Raw genomic sequence first — 25,999 nt, 5'->3', positions numbered from 1 at the left:
ATAACTAAATAACTACATAATTAAATAAAAGCAGAGCATGCGTGGGCCGAGAGAGAATGTCAAGAGACAAAGACTGTGATTAAGCCAGTTGTGAGCACCAGTGGTACAAAAGGGGGAAAATAGGAACAAATACATCGAGTACCCATTGCAGGCTAGATATTGTCCCAGGCTCTGGGTTTAGGCCAGCAAATGCAATAGAAAAAAATCCCCACCTTCTTGGAACTCGCATTGGAGTGTAGGGAGATCGTACGTACTATACAGTGTCAGTCTGTGAGTGTCAGGGACAGAAACGAAGATCCGGGAGACAGGAAGCAGGCGGTCTGCGAAGATGTGATGGAGAAAGTGACATTCAAGCCAAGTTCCGATGAAGGGGAAGGAAGAGGTTTGTCCACTCTTGAGCTTCTAGGGGACTGAGCTTCTAGGCAAAGAGAACAATCTGGGGAAAGGCTCTGAGGCAAGGGGACCTGAGAACTGGCTAGCAAGGCCAGAGCGGAATGACCCCAGGGAAGGGAGGCAGATGGGTCGGGAGAGAAAGTGGGGGCCTTGCAGGCCACTTGGAGGACCTTGGCTTTCACTCTGAGCAACATGGAGAGCCACCGGTTCTGAGCAAAAGAGGACACCATCTGATACATTTTAAAGACTCTCTCCGGGGGGCTGCCTGGAGGACGGCCTGTGGAGGGGGGCGGGGGAGGCTGGGATGCTAATCAGGGGGCTATTGTAGAAACCCAGGTGGGAGATCAGGCTTCCAGAACCCGAGAGAACAGCAGAGGAGGCGAGAAGTGGTCAGATCCTGGATAGAACTGCGACCTGGCTACTGCTCTCCTTCGAAAGGCTCCCAGGCTGGCAGCAAAGACCGGATACAGGTCCGAATAACCACAAGGCGTCATCTGCCACAGACTCTACAGCAGTTTACTCAGCGCCGCGACTCCCTTGCCTCGTCTGAAGAGCACCTTGTCAGGTGCAGGGAGTGTGCCGGCAGCCTCAGACCCTGGCTCTGGGCAACCCCACCTCTGGGCAGGGGGCCTCGCGCTCTTTCCCAAACCCTCTTGCAGCCAACCTGACCAGGAACCCTGGCCATCTGTGCGGCCACACAGGCCATGTGCCTTCCCCAGCTGGGGTCCGTCAGCTCCCTGAGTCCCTCCTCATGACTGGACTCTCCCCTGTACCCCAGCCAGGGTTCCCCCGGTGTCCTCAGTATAGGCTTCCGAGTGGCGAAACTAACAGAGCCAAGGGAAGCTTTAAATCAGTGGTTCTCTGCCTTGGCTGCCCATTGAAATCACCTAGAAAACTTGCTGGTGCCCGGGTCCCGCCCCCAGAGACTGCTATAATAGGTCGGGGGTACAACTTGGGCACTGGACTTCTCTCAAAGCTTCTAGGCGATGCTATACTATGCAGAAAGGGCTGAGAGCCACCGCTCCAGGGGCTTGGTCTGGCTTCACGCCTGCCAGCCTCCCTCCCGCCCTCACTGATGCCTCATCCCCTGAAGTGAGGCCCCCTCTGAAGGCCCGGCATGAGCTGGGAGCGCCCATCTAACCCACACAGTGGGCTAGGACCCAGGGCTGCCCCACAGACCTGGAGAGCGGAGCGGACACTCAGAACCACCTGCTTCCAGGGGCCCCGGGGCTGCATCTAAGGCCAGAAAAGCCCTGCAGCTCAGATACACTTAATCAAGGCTGTGCTGGGCTGGCTCCCCTCCCTGGCTCCTCCCCATCCTTCCTCCTTTAGGACTAGAACTTGGAATGCATTTTTATTAGACTTTTCCTAGGTGAAAATGGTGCGGCCTGGGGGTGGGGAAGCTGGATGGAGTGTGATTTACACTTTCCCCGAGTCCTCACACCTCCCAAGGGCAGCTGCTCACAGAGCCACGGGCAGATGGGTACCATCGCACGGGCTGCTCCCTGAGCCATCGCAGCCAGGAGCCACATCTCTGCAGAAGCACCCTGAAATCTCACATGAGCCAAAGGCCCTTCGGACAAGGAATAGGGGGGGTGGGTGCTGAGGTGCGAACGGTTCTGGCAAGGACGCCACTCAGAAAAACTACTCACACCCCCCGAGGCCGATACACATCTGATGAGGCTGCCCCTTCCATTTTCTCTCTGCTACAAACCGCTGTTGGACTCTCGCCTGCCTCTAAGTTCCATCTCCGGCTTCGAGCCCTGCTCAGCCTTCAACAAGAAAGGCCACTTTCCCCGGATACAGACTTACGAGGCACGCCCTGGCCTTTTTAGACAGGGTGCCCTTCATCAGGTCAGTTTCCGAGGGACTTAGGTTGCCCAGGACCCTCCTACAAACGCCACAGCGGGATTTCTCAACGTCGGCGCTACTGACATTTTGGGCTTCTTTGCTGAGGATGGGGCTCCTGTTCATTGTAGGAGGTGGGGCAGCCTCTCCCCACTTAATGTCAGTAGCACCCCCCTCCCCACTTCTGTGACAACAAAAAATATCTACAGACATCACCAAATGATCCCTGGAGGGGGGGGCAGATAGGCAAAATGGCCCCAGTTGAGAACCACTGTGTTACAGCCATAAGACCAGAACCTCTGGAGGGCAAAGACGGTGCCAGAGACTTCTGACGGCTAGTCCAGTGAGCAGTACGGAAAACCAGGCTGTGCGTTAGGAACTGTGGGATCTTGCTCAGGAAGCCTAACCTCTCTGGGCTTCAGTGTCATGTTCTGTAATATAATAATAACGGCCAACAGGCACTCAGGGCCGGCCCTATGCTGAGTGCCTCGTATGGGTTTTCTCATTCGACACAACATTTTTCCCCTTTAATCCTCACAATGTTTTTCTGGAAAAGGCATTATTCCTATCTTACAGATGAGGCAGTCGAGACTCAGAGAGGTTAGGCAACTTGCTCAAGAACACACAGCAAGAAGGCAGGCAGTTTGACTCTAGAAGCCGCAGCCTTAGCCACAGTTCTGTTCTTGCTCCCTCCAAGAGGGGCTTGGGCCTGAGACTACCTCTGAAGTCCCTTGTAGTTCCACAGCTGTGTCATCCTTCTGCTGTTGTTGCTACGAAAAGAATGTTCACTGGCTGTCCTGCATTCTTCGTGTCCCCCTGCCCTGCCCTCCAGGACACAGCTAGCTCATGCTTCCCCTCATTCGATATGCTCCTACTGTGTTCTGTGTGCTGGGCTAGCAACCAGCTGTCCGCAGGATATGGAATTTACCCTCTGGTGGGGAGGCAGGTATCAAATAGCTGGTTAGACTTTTCTATACAACTGTGATCAGGGCTCACAGGGGACCCGACCCAGCCCTGAGGGTCAGGGGAGGGACCACCTAGCTGCCCTCCAGTGGGTGTGCAGGGGCTCAACCCGGCTGGGGAAGCCAGCTTCCAGAGAGAGCAGCATGCATACTTCCCCAGGAGGAAAAGAACATGGCTTATTCTAGAAACCAAAGGGAAGAGGGTGCAGGAGGAGGCTGACGAGGTGGGCAGGCCCTCTGGGTCCTGGCAAGAATCCTACCTTCATCGTAGAAGCACCAGGAGGCCGGCAGAGGCGACACCTTCAGTTGAGCATATTTCCCAGAGCAACTACTGTGTGCTCTGGAAAGATCGGGGTCAGGGTGGCAAGAGGAAAGGCAGGGAGGCTGACTGGGCCGTGGAGCTGGTGCGGGGGACGTGCTCTGGGCTGCACAAGGACAAGGGGAACACAGAGGAAGGCCAGACTCCGGGGACATCTAACACGCAGGGCCTAGCGGAGTAGGTGGGGTGAAGCAGGAGGCCTGGCGGACGAGCCAACGACGGTGCTGTTCACAGGACGAGGGCGCGCCGGGTGTGGACCGCTGCGTTTCAGGGGTTCTGTGCACGACACCATCGGTGAATGACGGATCGATCTACCAGCTGATTGCCTGATAAGTGGTGCCCAGACCTCTTACCTGGGGTGAGGCCCCCGGGTACACCCGGGACAGGAAGAGACAGACCACGAAGAAGGCACACAGGCCAGCAGCAAAGCCCTGGGGAGGGAGCTCACGTAATGTACGTTATTCTTACTACTCCCTTATCAGATCTGACAAGACCATAGTCAAAGGTGGGGCGGCGGCAGCCCGTAATACAATATAAATGGTCTCTCTGGTGGCAGTTGGCTGTGGCATTGATTCTTATTCACTCAGAAGCTAAATCACAGTGCTTATGTGAAACATGTGTGAAATATCCCTTTTTCATGCACTAGCAATGAAAGGGCTCCACAAATCTGTAGCCAAATGAATGTACTTATGAGTAATGGGGATCCTCACATGGGTGTCGTTTTATTAGCGCGCACAAGCCAGCTTCATCGATGCTCTGATTTCACGTTAAAGAAAGCATTCCGGCCACCCAGGGAGGTAAAGAAACACCAGCACATGGGCCCGCGTTGAGAAAGTGACACTTAATTGCTAGTCAGGGCCTGACGAGTTTAAAACTGTCCTTAACACCGTTCAGTGGCTCCTACAACCACAGAAGGTCAGGATGGGAAAGGAGGTCAGGCCACTCCGCTCACCTGTGTGACGGCGGAGGGGAGATGCTTTCGGCAGCATCGCCCGGTTCATCAGCGACAGATCGGGGACCGGAACGCACGCCCTCCCACTGGTCCGGGCCATGAGGCTTCTACCGCTGGGCTCAGGACTCCCGCTAACCTTTCCAGAGATTTCAAAGGTCTAAGGCCCAGGGTTGAGTCTCTGCTGAAACCACCAGAGGAAATGAAAGTGAAGACCATTTCTAAAATCCCAGGTTGGCAGGCAAAGGACATCGCATCTGGGGATGATGGGACACTAGGGAGCTGGGGGACGGTGCCACTTGGACGACAAGGCATGGGAATCTGGGGGCAAAGTCTTGTTCACTTCTCTGCTCATAGATAAGGCATAGGCTGCCTGCTTCTAGAAAAAGATTTGGGAAGGCTCGTTATTTACAATATATACACGTGCAACAAAATAGTTCAGGCTGACATCAGATTGCAGAATTGTTTTTAATCGCGAAAAGCTGGAAGTGACCCAAGTGTCCCTCTGTAGAGGGCTTGTTTTAAAAGAAATTCTATCCACACATCCGGTGACTACTCCACAGCTTTTAAAAAATAAATAAGCAAATAAATAAATAACTGAGGGAATGCTCTGTGTACTAATATGGAGACATTTCAAGGACACGTGTAAGGAAAGAAGGGAGGCAAGGTTCAGAACATACAGTAGGGTATATTTTTTTATGGTAAGGTGGAAAACTAAAAATACATATTCAAGTTGCTCCGTTTTAGCATAAAGTAACACTGGAAATATGAACCAGAAAGTTATGCAAGCAGTTGCCTACAGGGGCGAAAGGGGTAGAGCGAGAACTCTGGGCATATACCTTTCTATGTCATTTTGACTTTTGAACCCTACAAACGCTTTACCGATTCAAAAATTCTAATTCAGTCAAACACAAGAGGAAAGAGGAAATGGTAAATAATTCTAGGCTCAAGAGCCAACAATGTCTCCCTTTTGCCTTCTCCGAAAAATGGATCCAAATACTGCTTTTCTGGAATCCCACAGTCCCATGGACGCTCGTGGAGGCTGGGAATAGAGGACAGATAGGCAGCCTGCTGGGGCTGGCTGCAGTGGCCTGGCCTCCCTGCCTTGGCACTGGATGGAGCAGGTGAAGGTCAGGGCCCTGTACCAGGACAGTGCCGTTCAAGGTTGCCCACCTCTGGAGGGTGGTGCCCATGTCCACTCACCGACTCAGCCCTGACTCACAGTTGTCCCAGCTGCTGACATTCCGTGGTACCAGAGCAACCAAACTGCAACAAGAACTATGTTTACACAATTAGGTTCCTGCCTGCCCGTAGCTCCAGCCCACCCCACCCCACGCCCTCCTCACTGTGTTCCCAGCTTGACCCTTGTGCCCCCAGTTCTGGGGAGCAGCGCCCTCACTCAGCATAGTGGCTTTGGCCCTGGAAACATGCTCTCCCTTTGCAGGCTCCTCTCTGACCTGCTCCCAGAATAGGAGGGGCGGCCAACGATACAATCAATTGTAACTCACTGCCACCACCCAGATGTCCATTAGTGAAATTAATTCTAGTCTATTAATAGACGATATCCATACTATTGAAAACCATATTATACAAAGCAAGAATGATGCATATGAGTAGTTGTTTTTCTTTTTTTTTTTTTAAGATAAGTAAAAACACAAGCTGGAGAACACAATATATAGCTTGATCTCATGTTGGGGCCATCTGGATCTATTTTCCAGACCCACGGTTACAATACAGATAGCATGATGCCGTGCTAGTCTCTGGGTGGGGAGGGGGTGTTAAATTCCCTTTGCTTTCTCAGTGAAGCACTTGTAATTTTTTTCTTATACAAGGGAGTTATTATTTTTGTAATCTGAACACAGATCTGTCTCATTCATTATACACTTCGTTGGGCTGGTTTGCAAAGTCAGGGGCTCAGGGCAGGAACTCCCCTCCCAACCCTGTACTTCCTGGCAGATGAGAAACTGAGGCCCGGAGAGGTCAATATTTTCTCACGTAGCATCACACAGTGAGTGAGTTAACAGCAAAGCGGGGCTCAGAACTCCTAGCTCCCGGCTAATCCCTGTGCTGTTTCCATTACGTCATGTGGACTTAGAATAAAACGAGTATATAATTGTGGAGGGTTCTTTATGTGGCTGATAGGGGAAAAACGGGAAATACTGGCAAAAAAAAAAAAAAAAAAAAGACTTAGTACTGTAGGACTTATTACCTGGCTGCCAAGTCAATACCACCACCATTGACTGATGGAAGATTCCAGACAAGTGTTCATTCAAAGATGAACCATTAACTGTAAATGAAAACCTAGAGTGAGTGCTGAGTTATAAAGCAAATTAGAATAAGTAGGTAAGTGGATGGCTGATCTCGGCCCCAACAGCCAGGGCTGGGAGAAGGTACGCCCTGTGACTCAGAAGGGCAACGGAGGATCCGGGTCAGGGAAGGCCTCGTTAAGGAGTGTGCCTCTAATAGAAAAATAGTCCCCACCATCTTCCCAGAAGCAGGTGACATGGCAGGTGGCACATTAATCAATTAACAAGTGCTATTACAGCTTTTGTTCCACTGGGCTCCGAAGGCCTGGCAGCCACTTTACAACTTAGAAAGGCCTTAACTCATCGTCCTACTGGATGGCCTCCATGTCCTGTAGCCGGCAGTTTTTTGCCTTCATTTTCATGTCTGAGGAAGCAGTTACAGGTCTTGCTCGGGGTCACACAGAGCAGTTTCAGAGAGCCAGCTGGATGCCAGATCTGCTGGGTCTGGCCCCACGTGCTTCTCCCACACCCCAAGAACGTGGGGTGGCAGGCCAGAAAAGGGGACGAATGGCCTCTGGGAAAGTGAAACGGCCGAAACCCACAATACAAACCCGCTTAGATGCCGGTGCTACTTCTGTCCCTCCCAGGACACCCGCATCATACTGTGGACACACTTCGCCACTCTGGGAATTCTGAGTACGGTCTGCGCGTGCGCGTTTGTACGTGGGAATGCCTGCCGTGAACAGACACACGCAGACAGTTTTTTAAATGCTTGATGAACTCTCTCTACTCCTTCAAATGTTTTTACATACACCACCCCTTAAACTCACTCTTCACTCTTAAGTGATGTCAGTAGGGCAGGCAATCTCATTATTTCTATGTCGTAGATAAGGAAACTGAGGCTCGGGGTAGCTTGTCGGATGTCTCTTTACTTCGCAGTGGCAGAAGGGGTAGAGACGAAGACTGCAAGTTGGTGAGGGTCCATAGGGGCCAAAGGCTCTCTGACCCCAAAGCTGACGTGTGCAGTTGCTGTGAAAACCACAGTGGGGGGCAACTTTGTCCCAGGCACTGGGTAAGCCCCCCCCCCCCCAATATCAGAATGAACAATAGCTTCCTGAGCCTTACACCGTGCCAGGAGTGGGCTAAGCTCAGCCCACGCAGACTCGTGAGGACGAGGCATGTGTCCATGTCTCTGAATCCTGGCGTGGCACAGAGCTGGCCCCCTTGTTGACTCAAAGCGCCCACCCCAGCCCTGTTGTTCCCTGGGTCCTTTTCTTTCATTGCCGCTGTGCTGATTAAAGGACAGTGTGGGCTCTCTGCGAACAAGTCCCTTGACTGCTATTCACATCCCGGAGAACGGCACCCACATCCTGCGAGGGGAGTCGAAGCTTCCTGGCCAGCTCTCTGCACCCAAGAAACCAGGCCAGCTCCCAAGGGTCCCTCCAATCCCTCTGCTTCTACTTAAACCACGGCTGCCCACCTTTCCCATGATTCCCACTTGGGTTCTCTTCTCTCACTGCCCGAAGGAACGATTTGACAGTGATAAACATTTCCACATGAAGGCTTGGGTGTCTCTGAGTCATAATTTATTGCTTTGTTTCCGTGGTTTATACTTTTTTTTTTTTAACTTAAAAGGGAGGGCAGGAGTGATGAGTGTGGATGGGATGAGTAATCCCAGCTCCTCTGGGCTCCGGTGGGCAGATGGAAACTGGAAGTGGAGACAGTGCAGGAGAGGATGGGAGTGGCTGGGAGGGCCGAGCAGGGGGAGCACTGACCCCTGTTCCGGATGGGGAGGACTTGGGGCCCCCGAGTCAGATAGTACTGTAATCCAAACAAGGTTTATGTGCTCAGCTGCAGAATGTGGGCGGGCAGAGGCGGGAGACAGGGAAATATTCCAACGAAGTGATCCATAACCAACAAAGGGATGGCCCGTGCAAATCGCCCGCAGCTTCCAGGCCCAGCTCAAGTGCCACCCCCTCCAGGGGGCCTCTCGCAGGCCACCCCAACCAAGAGCGCTCCCCTCTTCCTCTGAATCAGAGACTTTCATCTGTCCCGAGGGCTGGATGGCTTTGCGAGTCCCCGCCGCTGTTTATTCTCACTGCCTCCCCAGGTCCATCGTGAGCTCCCAAAGGGCAGAGAGCTTGTTTCTACCACCTTTGTATCTTTTGAGCATGTGACACTCGCAACAGTCCATTCTTGAGGGGACGTGCGCCACACCTGTATACAGAGCCATGAGCCTCCAAGCAGACACTCGCGGACCCAGTTTCAGAAAATGGCACCAAATAAAATTCACACAATTTAACCTTTGGTCTTGGGCTCTATATGGTGTACGAAGCCCTTTCATAGTCTCGTAAAGTACGTGGTAGGTGATATTAAGCTCATTTTACAGATAAGAAAACTGGGGCACAGAGAGTGTGAGTGATTAATCAATGACCAGTTAGTAAATAGAAATGGCTCCGGAACTACGGTTCTGGCCTTAGTCTGATTTTCCCTGAAGGAGCTGGAGGTTTCTATCTCCTTTGAAGCACATGACCGATGATTCTGGGCAATACCGCATTGCTACAGCCCACCCTCACCCAAGATGTACGGTGCATATCAGCCAAACCAAGGCTCCAAAGAAATCTGCTGGGCTTAGTTTAATACAGCCTCTTCCAAACTTGACCTCACCCGGAACTCTTCTGCGTGAGACACGGACAGTATCCTGCACTGGGGACACATCCCGCTGACCCGCTGGGACTTTCCTAAAGCAGAAGTCCTACTCCAGGAGAAGCTGGGTATTATGGATGAAGGAAGGCTTAAGCTGGATGAATAAAGCCCTAATGGTGAAATTTTAGGGCTCAGCCAGCTAGTAAAGACATTTCTTCTTCTTCCTATTCCTCTCCTCCCTCTGCTTCTCTTCCTTCTTTTCCTCCTCCTCATTATTATTATTTTACTTTTCATTGTTGAACTTTTCAAACACGCACAAATAGAAGAGCCCAATAACCCCCCAGGAGTCCATCACCCATCACCAAACCAGCTTCAACCATAGGCAACGATCTGCTATTTTTGCTTCATCTTTTCTATCTGGACCATCTCAGAGAAAATCCCAGATATCATGTCCTCTGTAAATACTTCAGTCTGTAACACTGCCACCGTATTATGCGCCTTAAAAATTCATAACGATTCCTGGATATCTCACGCCGATCCTGGACCTAACGTCCCTGATTCTCTCAGCAGGTAGGCCCAAAATCGGGACCCAAACCAGACCCACAGAGTGCACTTGCTTAGTGTGTCTCTTAAAATTCTACTAACCAGGACACCTGGGTGGCTCAGACAGTTGAGCATCAGACTCTTGATTGCAGCTCAGGTCATGAGGTTGGGCTCTGCGCTCAGCGGGGAGTCTGCTTTTCTCTCTCTTTCCCTCTAAAATACATAAATAAATCCTTTAAAAAAAAAAAAAGACCCTACTAATCTGTACTAATTTCCCCTATACCTCCCTTACCTCCCCCTTGACATCCTATTAGCGAAATGCAGGCGTTCGTCCTGAGGCTTTGCCGTGGCTTTGGGGATGGCCTCCCTCCGGTGGCGTTTTGCAGGTTCCTCTAGCCCCTGTATAAAATGGTAGTTACATCTGCAGGCTTGAGCACATTCCGGTTCAGCTTTACAGCAAGCAAATATCATGGGTGATGCTGTGTCCTTCCTATTACATCCGGCTCCCTTACTTTAGCAAAGCTAATATGGATCCATGGGTTTGGATAACTTTTTGAGCAACTAGTTCTTCCCACTGCCTCCAGAGTTATAGATCACATCCTAAAATTTGGTTCTACATACATCTCTAACCCACTGGGACTTGCCCATTTTCTAAGATTTCATGGGAGACTCTCTCCGACGATCAAGTTCCAAAATTCTACCAGCATATCGTATCTTAGCCTAATTCTGTGTGACTTTTAACCTTTCCTTTTTTTTTTTTTTTAAGAAAAGACATTTTTAAATGACCAGCCTAGCTGGGGACTCCATGGTCCCTGCAGGCCAGGCCCTACCAGCACCTCTGTGAGCTCAGCTGCAATCCCAGGGTCTCAAGAGCCTGTGGACTCCTCCACCCGTCTCCTAGAAGATGAGTCAGAATCTCAAGGATAACAAGAACACATAGTTGAATATGATAAATATGCATCCAAAATTTTTAAAAACCAAATTACACAAATCAAGCTTATTCTGAGAGGTTCGTTTTGCCAGGGGTCTCTAGTGCTCCAATCAGCATAATTAAATACCAAGATCTCTCTAGAATTGATTGTGGTTTTCACATTTTTTATCATCCAAGGACCATCTCAGCGGGATGATTTTAAGCTAATAAGAACCCCCAAATTAGAAACTAATTAAGGAGATGGAAAATACAAACGTATTTGTTTTTAGTCAGGCACTATTTTTATCGGAGGAATCATGAAAAATTAAAATTGTTAAATACCCATACGAAGGTTGTCAGTCAAGGGCAATGTGGCTTCCCACCTCTCCCTACTGCAAAACTGTGAGGGGCTATATCAGAAACCACTCCCTGTGGGCCCCCAGGGAGCCACAGAGAGGCTAGTTTTAAGGAACAGAATTACACACTGTTAGAGGTGGGGAGGGAAAGGGCTGCCAAAAGACTTTCAAATTTTTGGTGATTAAGGTTCAGAGCACCTCTTACTTTTGAAATGTACGTGTACCTGGCATCCCTGCGATGCACCGTCTCATGCCCGTTGTATAGACGAGAACAGTAAGGCCCAGGGAAGGTGAGCAAACCGCACAGGGTCAGACAGCCAACTTAGAAAGAGCCATGACTACATCTCTATCTGAATGCGCTTGATTTCGTGAAACACCCTTCCCACTGTCCTCCAAATGTGCCACGGATTACCTCTTAAAATAGATGCTAAGTCACAGTGACACCGGTTTGGAGGATCCCCTTTGATTCGTGACAGCTTTGGGAACTCGGGCCCTGGAGACGCAGCAGGAAGCAGGAACCAGCTGCCCCAGGGGACAGGACCTCCTGCCTAAAGTGGCAGCAACACGGAGACCCACAGGCCACTGCAGTGAGCACCAGAGGCTCGCGGACCCCACCACACGCAACCAAGGGTTGACCCGATCTCGAACACAGCGCGTCGGTCCCCAGGCCTGGAGTCTCCATTCATTCTGCAGACTTTGCACTGACCACCAAGCGCAGCTGACACCCCCCCTACTCTTCGTGTCACTGACCTTCACCTCCTGCTCTTTCCACAGCAGCCCAGGGGGACGTGGGATCTGCCTGCAGACACTCTCTTTAAACCTCCATCCCTACGGCTGAGTTCTCACCAAACCTCAGTTTGCTGCTGCTGATGGGGGCCTGTGGCTGGAGCCGATGTCATTCACAAAATAATAAACCATACTCCCTATCCCCAGAACGAGCAGGTATGCTCTATGGCAATGGGTTCGCTTGCCCTCAGAGGGAGTTACCCGTATGTCTGTGGCTGGGGAAAGACAGCGGGTACTAAGTAGAGATGGGCCTTCGTTTCAAAGGCTGCAGCTGGGAGAATGGAAACAGAAGGGTTGAAGGGCATGCAGCTTCTGGAGCAGGATCCCTGGGGTGGGTCCCAAGACACTCGCGATGGCTTAGGTAAGCAGCCCTGGAGTGGCCGGCAACCCTCCCTCCACCAGAACAGAGCACCGTGGCGGTGTCCAAACCCTAGAGGTGAAGGCCTAGGGACCCCAAGATTCCCTATGGCAGAGCTGGCACGGGGGCACAGGCTGCCTGCAGCCCTGCTTCCTCCAGATGACTACACGGGTCTGGAGAAGGAGGGGCCCCAGGCAGGACCTGCTGCCGTGGGCTGGGGTCCAGGCCTCGCCTCCCTCCCCATTTTTCCTGACCTGCAATACCCCATCGTTCCCATACAATGGACAGAACGACAGAAATGCCTGCTAGGAAACTTCTGCCAAACTTAGTCAAACTTAGGCGAACTCAAATTGGTTTCCATTTGATTTAGGAAAACAACAAAGATTCTTTCTTGACGGCGAATATCACAGAGTAATCACTCAGTATTTATTGTACTTAAGTCCTCTTCATTACCCAGCAAGATAAAAATGAATAGTGCCACTTCCCGCAAAGCCTCTAAAGCTTGGAAATCTTTAGGAACTGCCTGAGGTCAGCCTCGAACCAGCAGGTGCTGGGGTCCTTAGACCAGCTGGGCAGACCCAAAGCTGGGGCTGGTTCCAGAAAACATAAATAACCATCTAGAACAAGTGATTCAAGACATCTCAGATCACTGAAGCCCATTTCCCCAGGGATGCGTTGCTGACGTGTCAAAAGAAAAAGACATAATAGTAAGTCCTGTTGTTAAGCTCAGGATATACCTGGCTTCTGGGTGCCCCTTGGCCCGATATTCCAGATTCTACACCTGAACCGTACACCAGAGTAGCCACAAGTCACTTGGAATGAGCACTTGAAATGTGGCTAGTCCAAACGGAGGGGCGCTGCCTGTGTCAAATACACTCTGGACTTGAAAGACTTGGCATGAAAAGAACAATGTAAAATAGTTCATTAATAATTTGTATATTGATTAGAGGTTGACATGATAATACTCGGGCCTTTTGAATTAAATGCAACACATTATTACAATTAAGTTTACTTTCTCACGTTTACGTTTTTTTTGAGTGGTTACTGGAAAATTTTAAAACCCCACGTGTGGCTTACATCTGTGGCTGGTGCTCAGACTCTCCTATGCAGCCCTGTTGCAGGACCCAACGCTCGCCTTGGTTTCTATACCCAGCTCACTCTGCCCGGCTCCAAGAACAGCGCTGGAAGCCGAGGACGCAAGACTCTCCAAGCATTCCGAGAATGTCCTCTCTTCTCAACACTTCTGGAAATTCCCGGACCCAGCCCTCGCGCCCTCTATCCTACTCAGTGCCCATAAAGAACCCCGGCCCGGCACTCGTCAAAGCACTTGAACACGGTCCCCATTTCTGAGTGTTTGATCCGCATTGAACGACATCTTCCAGGGCCAGACAAATTCGGATAACCAGGTTTTCAGAGCCCAGGCCTCGGGCCCCGTGAGCAATTGCAAGCCCTGCGAATGAGGATGCGCTTCTCCCAGCCTCCTTTGCTCCCACCCCTGCCAGACGGTGAGCTCCTCCAAGGGCGGCATAATGCAAGTAAGTTCAATGTATTGATCACTGATTATGGTGCCAGCTGCTGTGCTAAGTGTTTTTGCATGTTTTATTTTATTTAATTCTCCCAACCAGCCTGTGAGTGACAAAGTATTGTCCCTGTCTTAAAGATAGAAGCCCGAGGCTCCCAGAGTCCTGGCTCTGTCCCCACTGCCATGCTTCTTCCTGGGCCCCATCCTCCCTCCCTGGGCAGCAAAGATGCCTCGTACATCTTTGCATTTCTGGCACCTAGCACAGTGCCCAGTGCACAAAGGTACTCAGTAATATTGATAAAATAGGTTAAGAACCTTTTCATAGACCTGATCCTTTGCTCTTTCTTGCCTTGATCGGGAAGCATATTGCCTCTACCTTCCTAAAACCACACACGTGATGAAAGTCCTCATACACCAACCTGCAGGGCTGGACTTTTCTGCCCCTATCATGCGCCACCATGGGGCCCCCCAGGGTCAGCCCTGCCTAGGTCCCCAGTCAAGTCTGAGACATATAGACCAACTTCCCCAATAAGAGGTGGGATATATGAATAGTCCCGGACCAGTATGCTGGCATCTGGGGTACCCAGAGACACAGCCCCAGGCACCCGTGGCACTGGCTGCCTCCCTAGCTAAGCCCCTCCAAGCACAGCCAGTCCCCTGACTGTCTTTGCTGGGCTCCCCAGAGCTCAGCACCCCCCTTCCATTTCCTCATATACACAGAAGCTAAGTCCTGGGCCTGCCTGGTGCTTGTGGCTGACCCATTTCCTAGAGCCAGGCTCAGCTTTCTAAATTCCTTCTTCATCTTATTCTTTCTGCCTGATTTAGAACAAGGCCACCCAGAAGTCTTAATACTCTGCCCCTCCCCACCCCTTGGCTTGACCCTATGGACCCTGACACTGGCCTGCACTGGAATGGAATTTGCCACACCCCCTTGGGCCTCCTGCCCCAGGCCATTGGTCCTTCTCCCCCTGCCCTGGTCAGTTTCCCAAGGCCCTAAGCTATTTTTGCCTCTGCCCTAGCCTGACGTTTTCCCCAAAGTGGAAGTTGCCAGAGTGGTACCCTGTATGACACACAGAGCAAAGACCAGATGACCAACAGAACAGGCCTTCCATCAGATCAGAGCTCACCTTCGGAGTCTCCAGTCCCACTGGCTCCCTTCTTCTAGCCTCAGACCTCCGCCTCATCGGCTCCAGGGACCTGCCTGATGCTTCCTGCATGGCTGACTTCCTAGGGTATGTGCCAGCCCCTTCCTGTGATCTCCAAACCCCTACTCATGACCTTCCCCAGCCACCCTTGATCATCTTCTCCTTGACCTAGCGCCCTTGGAGGGATGGAGGGAGCCATAAAGTCCCTTTTCCTCTATTCTGCAAGAAATACCAGTCCATTGCCTCACCCTGGCATTGGAGAAATCTCAATCAGGAAGGCTTCCCAACCAATGAGGTCTCCAGATCTACCCCCACGTACCCCCGCTTCATGTATATCTGAAAGCACTCCTGCACCCCTCACTGCCTCTGTTTCCCCACTGGCATCAACTCCCTGCTTCCCAAGGGAGCCAATGGGGAATAATGATGTCTTTGAGCTCTTCAAACAAGCAGTGCTCCATCTATAAAGGCATCACGCTTTCCCATAAGGCATAGGAAGTGAACCCACCCGATGCTAAATCTTCCGGTACCTGGCCCCAGCAAGTGCACGGGGCAGAAACTAATAACTATAAAGCCTCCATCTATCATCTGATCAGGCCTTGCGGCACTGTGTTTGCATAGTTATCTTTCCAAGGGTTGACATTTTATGTCTACTGCAGGCTGATGTATTCTCCTACCTGCCCTATCACTCAGAAACGATAGACGAGCCGCAGGTTCATTACCTGTCATTACACCGTGTACATGTCGCTGGTGGCCGAAGCGTCGATTCTTCTTGAGTCTCCCTGGTGGCGCAGCCCTCCTGACTTGGCGGCTCCAGGTCCAGTGGTCTGCAGATGACGCTCACTCCTCAGGCCCTGGCTGGGCTCCACGCCATCCCCTCTTGCTTTCCCGGCTGGTCCTACTCCTCAGAGGTGGCAACACGTTCTGAGCTCCCAGCTGCTTCAGAAGGGATCTACAATAAGAACAGAGGCCTCTGTCGCCTACGACGAGCAGAAACACATGTCCAGGTTTTCACTGTTCTAGAATTTTCCAGCCATCCTCTTTATGATTAGATCCTGCAATTCCTGGTGACCATACATATTTTACCTCAGCCAGGGTCTTCATTGCCAATGTCCCACCCACCAGCCCTGGCCCGGGTCCTCAGTGTGCATACACACACACACACACACACACACACACACACACACACACCCTACATTCCTCTTTTCTTACCTCTGTATATTTTATCTGCCTTAAAGTTCTACCCTCATCCCACCCACTATTCAGAGTTCAGCTCCTAACACCAACAGAATCTCATTGTCCCAGGAAAGAGGAAGTAACCGGGTGCTCTCCCTCCACTGGTGAGACGCACGAAGAGCAGAGCCATGTCTACCAGGGACATTCCTCAACTCCTGCAGCCTAGGTCCCTGGGGTGAGGCTTCCAGCGTGCTGTGGTTTGGGGGCTCCAGGCAGGCCACCCACCTGTGGCTTATTATGAACCTCCTTTCGCAGCCCTTGGGCTCAGAACAAGAGGAAAGGATGGAGACGTAAGGCTCGCTGAGTAAGGGACGCAGACTGGCTCCACTGAGTGACCGCATCTCCTAGCCAAGACCACGGCCCACAGGCTAAGGGATGCCCAGCATGGAGGTCTGCTCACCTCTGGAGACTGGGTCCCCACTAGCCACAGCCCTGTACCATTGGTCAGTCATGGCTTCCACTTCTGAGGGTGCAAGGGGAGGGTTTCTGCTACCCAGATGGCTGTGACCCTGAGCCCCACCCTGACCCTGGGCTCCTCGGAGCTTCAGTGAACGCACTGCTGAGAAGGGGCTGAGGCAGGTGGAGAATGCACACCAGGGCACCCAGCACTACCAGTGAGGGGTAGCACCACGGACAGGGAGGAGGGTGGCAAAGGAAGGCAGGGACACGAGGTCCCATGAACTCTGTAAGCATGATGATGACAACGTCTTACAACACATATAATGATGAACACCCTTCGCGCTGCTTTGACATCCGTTGGACCTCTTGGGTTTCAGAAGAGCAACATAAAGCGTATTTTAAAGATGAGGAAACAGCACAGAGATGTTGAGAATCTTGCTAAAGGTCACACAGTAAGTTGGCGAAAGGGCCAAAACAGGAACTCCGGACTCCCAATCATCATTCTTTCCAGCAAGCCCCCAGGTCCTCAGTTAACTTCGTGCCATCTCGGGGGTGGGGGGCCGGGAGCGGGTCAATAGGAGTGGGAAAGAGAAGGGGAACAGAGACACGCTTGGCCTGATAGCGGAGGATGGGGACAAGAGGAGAACAATCATGCCTTAGGCTTCTTCCCTGAGAGGAGGATCTCGGAGGGGGAAGCACAGAAAGAACAGAGTGATAAACAGGAAGACAAGGATGTGCAGGGTCCTAGACAGGAGCAGCTCGGGCAGAGAGGAAACTGGCTGGGATGAAGAGCTACAGCTTTGGGGCGTGGGGCCTGTGCCGACCTTGACTTCCTGGGGGACCTGACTCTCTCTAGCCCCCACCTCCGAGGCATTTCTGGGCAAGGCATCACTGGGGGTGCTGTTTGTTCATCACTTGGAACGAACAAGGCAATTGCTATTATTATTTTCAAAAAGCATATACACATTTACACGTTCTTTTGTATACGTGGTACGTTCCTAAATAATAAAAATGAACCAAACCCCACAATGTCCGACCCATCTGAAGAAAGATCTGCTCCTGGATAATGGGATGCCTTGCTTGATTCCCAGGCTGTTCTGCCTCTACTGACAGGGAGGAAGTCACCACTTGGAAATTCCTACCTAGTAATAGAAGGCGGGGCCAACCATGCTCCTACCAGAGCAAGCGGCACAGGCCACAGGCCTGGAAACCAGGGAGAGGGGGCAAATCCATGGAGCTAAGCAGAAAAATGACCCAAACACCAATGGCAGCCACAGCGCCTAGTGCAGACCCACACGCCCCCTCCAGTCCACCGCGGACCAGACCTCCAACCACGGGGCTATGGGAAGAACAGCAAATCATTCCCTTGGCGTGAGCTCTCTGAGTCCCAGGCAGCGCAATGGGTCCTTAGTCAACCTTGGAGCTCTTGAGTGAGCCCTACTACGTGCAGCGGATGCCATGGGCGGAAAGAGAGCAAGCTGAACCCTTTAGAAGCCAGTCACCGGCCTCTCCTGCTGCCGGCTGCACGGTCACCTGGCAGCTGGAGCTCCAGAGGCAAACAGCTCAAGCTCATAAATTCTTGTTGGGGGTAGGGAGGGAGAGGAGAGGCGCGCTCACGGGCCCTCCTGCAAGGTGGGGCTGAACCGCATTCACAGCAGATGGTGCTGTCGCCCTCGCTCCGGGATTCTCATTCCTAATTATCTGTGCTGTCAGCAAAACAATTAACCCTCCAAGAAAAATTGCGCCGTCCACTCCCAACCATATGAAAAGGCAATTTTTCCCAAGGACGAGGGACACTTAGGGCAGCGGCAGACGGAAAGTAGGGCAGCCTTGCATTCGGTTCCGGATCTCACTCACCCTGGGCAATTTCACATCCTCTGACCTCCGTGGTCTCTGAGGCCGCCCAGCAGCCCCTCCAGCCTCTTGAGCCTGCGCTGTCTTTCCCGTAAGAAGGCAGAGAGCCCGAGCCCTAGGGCCCCCTTCAGTCCCACAGTGCGACCATTCTACAAGCCCCCGTCTTTTCCTCCGAATGTTAAGTCCCTTTGGAGCCGAGGCCGCTTCTCCGTTCGTTCCTTCATTCATTTGCTCAGTTGCTTCTTCATCTGTTTGTTCATTCATCCCGTTGTTGCGTATTTACCATGTTGCTCCCAGGAGATACAAAGAAAATATCTATTCAGCCTTCTTGACCACTGCTTGGAGCCTTCTTCCCTGAGATGTGGGGAGAGGAGGGGAGGATGGGGCAGGGAGAGGTGGGGGCCGCCAGCCAGGAGCTTGAGCACTTGGCAGGGGCTTGGTTTCGGGCTGTAGGAGGGAAATCCTGTGGCTGCACTTGGATTCTCTCTGAAGATTCAGCGGCAGGCACAGCCTCCTCTCCAGAGAGCTGAATCTGAGCAAGCCACTTTGGCCCCCGGCACAGGCCTGCTGAGGGCAGAGAGGTGTGATGGGAGGCGAGCCCCAAGCGCCCCCCGCCCCAGGGCTGTGGGGCAGGTGACCACACAGGGTCTCCACCTCCCAGGTGCTCGCCAAGTATCTGAGTTGAGCTGAATGAACCAGATTGCCCCTCCTTAGAGGAACTGTTTTAAAAAGCAAGGGGAGTTTTTACAGGGCTGGGGCATCGCACACAGGTCGAACCTCTGTGGTCAGAGCTGAGCGAGCCTTCGGGGATGAGGCCTTCAGGGCCACATTTTACAGGTTCTGTCTGGAGAGGCTGATGGGCTGGCTGCACTCAGACAGGGAAATGGAGCAAGACCCGGCGGCAGGTGGCCCCATACCCAGCCTCTCTCCCGTCCCACTCGGCCTGCCCCCAGGACAGCTCCGCAACCGCCCGGGGAACTCCGAAGGCAAAAAGGAAAGTCCAAGTCAGGACACGGCTGGGCTCCCCCGTGGGGCTGCAGGCCCCCTGCTCAGACACAGGCAGTGCTCTGGGCACCAGGAGGAATGCAGAAAACAGAGAGGGACGGAGTGGGGGTGGGTAGGGACGTGGGGCACCTCCTCCACCACCTTTTTGCCCAGTTAAAGCCTTGTGACATCTTTCTTCCCTCTCCCCATTGCCCATCCGGCTACCAGCACTTGCCCTCACCCAGGGCCCAGGAGTACAGGATGCCAGATGCCAGCCCCATGGCATAAAAGGAGTGTGTTTATATTCAAAGCGGACTGTTGCCCACTCAGAATCTGCCCTCTCGAAGGCAGCACATGTGACTGCACCCCCTGCCCAGAGTCTAAGCGGGACAGACGCCAACCTCTGGCTGGAGACATTTCTAAATATGAGCCTGGCACAAAGAGTCAGGTTCCCAGGCCTCCTCTGCCCTGGGAGACCCAGCCAGGATTTTCGAGGCTGCCGGGAGGGAGAGGGCTGGGGGCAGGCAGGATCAGGAGGCAGCCAGCTGAGACAGCCATCAGCCCTGGAAATAGCGCCTGCACCCCTCCCTGGCCTTCCAGCCTCATTAAGGGAAGAGAAAGGATTGCCCTGCATCCAGAAAAGTCTAATCAATTGCCCGCAACCCTTGGCAGTGGGGACAGGAAAGCCACTGCCTGCTCAAATGTCCACGGATTAAAAATACACAAATGGAATATTTTTCTTCCCCTCTCCTCAACCCCCTGAAGCCAGGGATGCTCGTTAAAAATAGCCTTGCTGTGGCGTGGATCCTACAAAACCCAATGGCTGGCAGGAAAATTAAGGAGTCATTGGAGACAGCACTAAGTGGTTACCCCAGGGGAGTGGGCTGGGGAGGGCCAGGAGAGGGTGCTTTCAGGTGTTTCTAGACACACTGCTTGAATTTTTAGCAATAAGCAGACATTATTTTTGTTTTTTAATGAAAATTTATCCATTGCACCTCCCAGCCTAAGCTTAAAGCTGACCGTGCACTGACCTAGCCTGGTACTGACTAGCCTGGCAGTGCACTGACCCGCGGCCTCCAGGGCAACAGGTACAAAGACAACCCAGAGTCATGAAAAGAGCCTCGAATTCAGAACCAGGGTCTCAGATCTGTAACCAGCTGGCTGTGTCACCTTAGACCAGTCATTGAGCTCTCCGGGTGTTCGTTTCCTTAACTATAAGATGAGTTGGATTCAATGCTAAAACCGGTACCTTCTAGTCCTGACATTCCACAGTTTTAGGTATTGAGGGAAAATATCTAGGACTTGCCCTGTATTTCTCCCCACCAAAAATAGGCTTGGGGACTGTGTCCTGGGCAGGGGTGACGTTTTACAACCAGGAAGCAGGTAGAAAGGTGAGAAGCTGTTCTGAGAGCAGAGACCGACTCCAAACCTTGCTGATGGAGTGCAAGGTAGAAAGAGCATCCCTTCGGGACCCACGATGTCCTGGGTTCAAATCCTGAATTCAGCTGTCAGTGATTATGTGAACTCAGGTCATTGCTTATGTGCAAAGCCACCGCCTCATCTGTAACATGGGGTAAGAACACCCACATGCAAAGTGGGCGTGACTATTAAATGAAGTGAACTGGTACCGAGCTCATTGTGGGAGCTTAACATCCGTTTAATCTTTTTTGTCTCCTGTCGTTCACTCTACCCTGCATCGCAGGGCAGTTAAGGGCTGGGCCCTGGATCAGGCTTGTGTCCCCGCTCCACCGCCCATTAGCTTGTGAGCCTGGTCAAGCAACTTAATTTCTCTGTGCCTCAGCCTCTGCCCCTGTAAACTGAGAGTGAGCTATGGCTGGTCGCCGTGCAGCCCAGCCCACAGCCCTGCCCCTGCTAGCCAACCGGGCCCTTGGTGTCCCATCTTGCGTCTTCCATGGGTTTGCCATTTAGGACTTCCTTCTCAGGCAACCCCCTACCCTCCAACCTCTCCCAGGTTCCTGGCCCACAGTGGCCCGCCACCTGGAGTGATCCTGCAGATCTGGCCCTTCCTCATTCACCCCTACCTCCTCTCCACTTGGTCTCCACTCAGCAGGTTGTGTACCTGGCTGGGAGCATGGATTCTATCCTGGAGGCACAGGGAATGTGTGTTTCAGATCAGTGCTTCCCAAGCTTTAATGTGCTTATGAATCACCTGGGGATGTTGTCAAAATACAGATGCAGGCTCTGATTCAGGAGGTCCCCGGTGGGGTCTCAGATTCTGCATTTCTAACAAGCTCCCACGGGATGCCCATGCCACGGGTCTGGGACCACCCTTTGATTAGCAAGGCTGTGGAGTGGAGGAAATTCTAGCATGAGTGTGTGTGTGTGTGTGTGTGCAGGGGACAGGGACAAGGCAGACCAATTAGTCAAATCCAAAAGAGAAATAAAATTTTGACAGAGATGACACCACGGGAGACCAAGGGTGGATTCAAGAGATGCTGAAGAGGCGCGCCTGGGTGGCGCAGTCGTTAAGCGTCTGCCTTCGGCCCAGGGCGTGATCCCAGAGTCCTGGAATCGAGCCCCACATCAGGCTCCTCCTCTGGGAGCCTGCTTCTTCCTCTCCCACTCCCCCTGCTTGTGTTCCTTCTCTCACTGGCTGCATCTCTCTCTGTCAAATAAATAAATAAAATCTTAAAAAAAGAGAGAGAGAGAGAGAGAGAGATGCTGAAGAGGAAATGCAGGGGAATGTTTTACCAAATTACGTGATCTGATCCAAACAATAAGGGTCACGCCGATGGGCAGAGTGTAGGAACACAGAAAGATGTTTACTACATACTAACTGAGAAAGCAGACTGCCAATTATACACACACTGTGTCTTCAACGCGGCCGAAGGCACGTCTAAGAAACCTGGCGGGAAGGCTACAGCCAGGGCCGCCCCGGCGGGATCGCAGGAACACCACCACATGCATCTTTGTTTCTTCGTCATCTTCTAGACATTCTTGATGAAGTTTTACCATTTCCGTAATTCCAAACTTATCTTCTACATATTCTTATTTGCCCACTTCCCCCAACTGTCAGTTATTCTGTGTTATTGAGGTTTGATGTATTTCGAGCACGGACTGCCGTTTGCTGCAAGGGCTGGAACACGGCGCAGTAAATCTTCTCAGTCAAACCCCAAAATAAAGCAACCCAGATTCTGTTTTTCCTCTAAGCCAAGGGTCCAGTGCTTTGGAAGGCTGGTGCTATCACCTCTCACTATAGCAACAGGGAGACCCTGGTGACCCCGAGCTTACAGTTATTAAGAGTAAAAATAGGAAGTCTGTAGATAGACGTTCAGTAAGAAGCCGCACTGGACAGGCCAGGCAAGGAGCCCTCTCTGCCTCTCTTGCAGGGAAGAGAAAGCCAAAATCAGACTCTAGGAGCTGATTCCTGCAAGATTACAGGGTGTGCTTAGCATTTTCTTCTGCGTTTCTCAGGTCAGGGCTATAAGCTGCCTTGCAAACCAGTTCCTAATGCACCTGGAGGTGGGCTGTTCTAGAATAGGAGTCAAACATTCCAGCCAGGGGACGCCTGTGGCTCACGTACGTACTGGGCATGCTCATACCCCTCCCAACTCCCTGCCCCCAGACAGCCCTGGGCACTCCTGGCAAAAGCAGCCCTCCATCCCCCCGAACCCCCATCCCATTCTGTGCAGCATCTCCCCAGCCTGTCCTCGGGCAGATGTGTCAGGGCCCGCAGTCTCCCATCTAGACCTTGGCTCTTACCTCTGGAAGGTGGGAGGAGGTCCCAGCCCTGGTCTGGCCGCTCCTGCCTGAGATACAGTGTCTGAACCCAGGCCTGCTCCCCAGATCCTGAATCCACTTTGCTCTCTAGTGATTGAAGTTCAAGGCCCAGTTCTGCCAGCAACTGGCTGTGGAAATTTGGGCAAACCACTTCACATCTCTGAGCCTCAATTACATCAGCTATACACATTTTTAAATGGGTTTATGGCATCTCGTGGTCTTTTCTGGTCCTAACGCTCTATGAGGCCAACAGACACCACCGTTTATTTGGCAATACAGATGAGGTATTTCACATGCAAAGATTTTCTAGACAACTGAACACTGCCCCTTCAAGCAACAAAATGTGTTTCCCTTTAACCCTACTCTGCACGAATTATTTTTCTGAATGCGTACGTGTTTCTCTTCCATTTTGTGGCAAAGGATATAAAACCTAATCTTTGTTGTGGACGATCTGTCCCCAGCTTTGTTCCCCAAAGCACTGGCTGTGGCTGAAGTGCTGAATGTCATGCAACCTTGCCTTGATGGCCATCCAGCATCTCCAGGAGGCGCTCTGCTGTCCTGGGGGATTTAGTCCCCATGGCAGGGGGGCGGGGGGCTTCTCTTTCCTTCTCTCTGCCCCTTCCCACCGGGAGGCTCCCAGAACTCATGCTACCTGTTTGGGTATGCCCGCCTGAAGAAGCTGCTCGGCGTCTAATGTGCAACTTAGAACCCTCCTGGGCTGGGCAACCATGGGGCTCTGAGCAATGGTCAGGGGCGAGGGCTGTTTTTAAGAACAAGATGCCAGGGCTTTAGCCATTTTCAGTGATCTGAGACACTTTCCCTCACTTCGGGATCTATGTTCTGGATAGGAGGGGTGATGGCAGGCTGATCTCTGGATACCTGAGGTGTGTTTCTTGACCCCACACCTGAACTGACACTTATTTCTGCTTCACTGGATGATCTTCCCAGATGCTGGCTGAGAAACCGTCAGGGTTGCCAACATCACTACACAGGCCAGATGAGAAGGCAAGCTCAGATTTAGAATTTAACCTCAACTCTGTCTGTCCCTGGTGTCACCCTGTCCAAACCGATCCTCAAGTTTCAGTGTGCCTTTGCCTTGCGTCCTCCCATAAGAGATGCTACAAGTCCCCAAATTAGGCTTTCTTTTCCCTGCTTCCCCCAGGAAGCCAGCTGGAGGCATTAGGCCAGATGCGGGCTCGTCCCTAGTCCAGAAACATCTGAGGGAGCCATCCATGTCCCCCACGCATCCTCTCCCAGGCAAGGTAGCACAAAGCCTTGACACCCTCTGCCTTTGCAGCCCCCCACCCCATGCCAGGTAGGAGCCAGCTATCCCCAGCACACTCTTACAGTCCCCTTTGTACACCAGGCTTCCAGCAGCCTCTTCTCCCACCTGACCAGTCAACTCTATATTCATCATCAACCCTGAACATGTGAACTTCCTGGTCCGTGCCCAGTGCAGCCCACCACAGCACGAATCCTCTGGGGCACCCCAGCAGAGAACCTGGAGGAGGTGGTCAGAACAGAGAATTCCGGAGTTTTCAAGCCTGGAGGTGGACAGTTTTGAAAGATGGCCTTGATGGGAAGGCCAGGCTGCCCACGACAGGATGGGGAAGCTTCTGGGGATGAAACGTCAAAGCCACTTTGAGACCAGGGTGGGAGATGGCTTGCAAAATGCTGAGGTCAGCTAGAACAAGGGCAGGGAGTGGGGGGAGAGGTGGCCTGGGAGACAGGCGTGGGAGGCAACCGAGGGAAGAAGGTGGGGTGACTGATAGCCCGGGCGTCAGTATGAGGGCAGATCTACCAGCCCTGCCTGACAAACGGACCTGACCCGGTATGTCACCCTGAAGCTGATCGGAAAAGGGCCTCTGCAAACCCACATCCCTGCTGGGTCTGGCCTGGGGAGCAGCACGGCAACAAAAAATGAGCCAAGGCAGTAAAATAGCACAAACATTGCAAAATAATAACCACCGCCAGGAGCCAGGCATTTCCCAAAGATAGGTCAAGGCAGTCATCACAGCCGCCCCACCCCTGAACTGGCCCCTACTTCTGCTTTGCTGGCCGGTCTCCCCAGAGGGAGTTTACACTTGGTCGGAGCCAACGTGAGCACAGGGGCCAGACCAGAAGACAAGCTCAGATTTAGAATTCAATTCCAACTCTGTACCTCCCCGTAGCATCCCAGGTCTGCGACTAGCTCCCCCGTTTACAGATGAGCAAACTGCGGTTTAGACAGGGTGGGCAACCAAGGTCACACAGCTCATAAACGGGGAGTCTGCATTTACATCCTCAGCTCTGTGCCCCCTTGGCTGCCACACTTCCCCAGAACCCCCAGTTCCTCGATTCCTCCTCGCTGCCGGGGCAGGGACAGTGGCTCCGGGCTGCTTTGTTCTGGGAGACCCTGCGGTGTCCCTGCATGAAAACGCTGCTCCAAGTCTCCCACGGAGGCTGAGATGGGGCCGCAGGATTACTCCCTCAGGTAGGGCTGGTCTCCAAGAGTGACAGAGTGCACACGTGTCACCTGGCTGCGCCCTCTGCCACCTCTGCTCCAACACACACGGTGCATTCCATTCGGCCAGGAGAGGAAGGCTGAGATGGAGCTGAGGACACGGAAGCTGGGGGTGGGGAGGGGAGGAGAGACAGAAAGCAGCAGGGGGAGGGCAGCTGGGGCTGACGGGCTTTGCTTGCAGCCCTGGGTGTGGTGCTGGCTGCAGGGGGAGGGGATGCGGGGGTGGGGGGGTGGGGGAGGGGATGGGGGGATGGGGACGGCCCCCCCCCCCCCCCCCCCCCCCCCCCCCCCCCCCCCCCCCC

The 25,999-nt window shown here is 52.6% G+C and overlaps 1 protein-coding gene across 1 annotated transcript in view; it reads right to left on the bottom strand.

The window, feature by feature from the left end:
- The window catches only part of ZBTB7C (zinc finger and BTB domain containing 7C), a 280,877-nt gene extending 264,949 nt beyond the window's left edge, over positions 1–15,928 (bottom strand). Inside the window, exon 1 of the mRNA XM_040632533.1 lies at positions 15,703–15,928. The gene's annotated coding sequence lies outside the window, so the exon portion shown is untranslated. The remainder of the gene's footprint in view (positions 1–15,702) is intronic.
- Positions 15,929–25,999: the final 10,071 nt, after the last annotated feature.

Source organism: Ursus maritimus, unplaced genomic scaffold (assembly GCF_017311325.1).
Source record: "Ursus maritimus isolate PB19 unplaced genomic scaffold, ASM1731132v1 scaffold_18, whole genome shotgun sequence".
Classification (NCBI taxonomy): Eukaryota; Metazoa; Chordata; class Mammalia; order Carnivora; family Ursidae; genus Ursus; species Ursus maritimus.
This window is presented reverse-complemented; position numbering and strand designations above follow the sequence as displayed.